At 35.3% G+C, this 2470-nt stretch overlaps 1 protein-coding gene across 1 annotated transcript in view; it reads right to left on the minus strand.

Annotated features, from left to right (window-relative positions):
• Positions 1-2470, minus strand: part of LRRC6 (leucine rich repeat containing 6) — a 44137-nt gene that overhangs the window by 10926 nt on the left and 30741 nt on the right. The window lies entirely within an intron of this gene.

Below are 2470 nucleotides of genomic sequence, written 5' to 3' on the forward strand. Positions count from 1 at the left end.
CTTAGCAACATCATGAGGGAAGGACACCTTAAGCATTTGAAAGGAGTCTGTTCCAGATGCCCAGTAAACTTAAAGTCTCTGTTCTAAAATCTGAGAGAAATAAGACAGAGCTTGTAGCTTCTGTCATTCGTTTCTGAAATTCATTGTGAAGGGGCTGATCCCCTCTGATTCTGTATATACTCTGGTGAAGAAAAGTCTGTTTCTTTGGACCTTCCCTCTCTTCTCAGGAGGCTTTCTAGTGTCGTGTTCTTTTAACAATAATTTATTTCTTTGATCCCCTTGAGACTAATGTTCCTTACTTTGCCCTCAGAGCACATAATCAAGGATGGTGAGGAAATTTGCTGATTCTGCAACCAACAGAAAAGGCTTCCTTGACAAGAAGCAATCCTGGAACTTAGGGAAGGGATAGGATTTGCCTACTAAAACGACTATTATCAATTATCAAATATTGTTTAACTTAAAAGCTCTTTTGCTCAAAATATGCCCTCCTACCTCTGTTCAAGAAAAATTTTAAGTGATACTCTAATTTTTCTTGTTTCAGAAACACAACTCCATATGCAACAATGGTATGTGACCTTCATCAAGACGGTAGTTGACTTTCCATCTCTTAATGATGTTGATCAAGTGAGGATAACTGTTCTAGAAAACAGAACTGCCATAGCTTCAACTGTGGTCAAATATAAAACTTTGGGCTCAGTAGAAAGATAACTGTATGAAATTTAAAGCCTGTGATATACAGGAAGACAGACTAAATTAATATAATGAAGCTTTCTGAAAGTGATTCTATGAAACTATTGCTAATATTTGCATTAATCAGAAAACAGAAAGGAGACCTCTTTTAAGATCATTATCAGAGAATTCTAGAAGTGGATGTGTTAAATAGAATCTGGAATATATTTGAGAAAACAGAATGAATATGTGAAAATAATATTTTTAAGCTGAGTCATCTTTACAGTCCACATTTTTTTCCTCCAGTGGCTTTCTTCTTCTACAACAGGAATTCCACTGAGTAACAGAATTTCCCTGAAACACATTTATTCTAAAGGATGAATAGATTTCTAGGGTTCCACAGCTGTATGTCTCCACACACCTTTGACAGTAATGAAATATTACTGCATTTACCATACCTAGATAAGTGAGAATTACATAATGAAATTCTATCAAATAACCTTTGCAGTGACATGCATAATATATACCACTCCTATTTTTAAATTAATTAAGGAACCTAACTCTCATTGATCTTTAAGTTTCTAAATGCTTTTGAAGGCCTAGGCAATAAAAAGCTGGCAGTATTCATTTGTGGCTGCTTATATAATAAAGAATTAATCAAAAAGTCCATATTCTGCCCTCTGATTCACTAAACTAAGGAAAGTGAAGTTTTAAAACATGACACAGAATCTCAGAACCGTAAATAAAAACTGCTTGCTAATAACACTGTTTTTTGATGCTGTTTCTCAGACACTAATTAAAATGCTACTGATGTAATCTACTGAGTACATTTTACAAAATCACTGATTTAATATTCCAATTTTGGTCAGTCTGTTAAAGAAAATCTCAGTTTTTATTTTTCCTGCATCATCTGCAAAGATGACACTGCCAGAGCATAGAGGTTCAAAGTTTGAAAAGCATTATATTTATATAGTCACAAATATTTTTCCCAGAAAATGCAGCATGTACAACGTAGTCACTATCAACTCCTTACTCATGCAAAATCTTTGTACAGATGATTATTACAGTATAAACACTACACTTTAAAAGTGTCACTATATCATTTCACAGAATGTTGTGTCCTTCGGTTTGTTTTGGTGACCTTCCACAAAATGTTGGTAGACACTGCCTTAGAAAGACGCCCATTCTGCAGTGATTTGCTGTGCAGTAAATAGTACATTTAAGAAAAATGTTTCCAGAAAAGCTGAAAACTATTTGCTTTCTTTTACTTCTTGTGGAATTTACCATCTCCAACATCTGTGGCATAGCAAGATCATTGGAAAGGCAAGGAAAGAGGTTTTGTTTTTCATTTTAAAGGCTAGGGAATTATGAACAGGCCGGAAGATGAATGGTGAAAGGTTTAGTAACCTGATCAGAAACTCTCTAAAGCAAGTGAAAAACACTTACTGAATCCAGTTAGCTTTCTGTTCTGTTACTGAGAAGAGAGAGATCTTTTCAGGATAGTATTGCAAGAAGCATATTATAGGAGACTATTTTTAGGTTAATAGCATTTTTAACATTTCAGTTACCTAAGGAATGTGCTACGCCATTTATCTAGTTGCAAATAATTTTATTTTGATAATAGAATCATAGAATCATAGAATCACTAAGGTTGGAAGAGACCTCTAAGGTCATCGAGTCCAACCGTCAACCCAACAACACCATGCCCACTAAACCATGTCCCTAAGCGCCTCATCTACCCATCTTTTAAATACCTCCAGGGATGGTGACTCAACCACTTCCCTGGGCAGCCTGGTCCAAT

Source organism: Pygoscelis adeliae, unplaced genomic scaffold (genome assembly GCF_000699105.1).
Source record: "Pygoscelis adeliae isolate BGI_AS28 unplaced genomic scaffold, ASM69910v1 Scaffold103, whole genome shotgun sequence".
In the NCBI taxonomy this organism is placed as follows: domain Eukaryota; kingdom Metazoa; phylum Chordata; class Aves; order Sphenisciformes; family Spheniscidae; genus Pygoscelis; species Pygoscelis adeliae.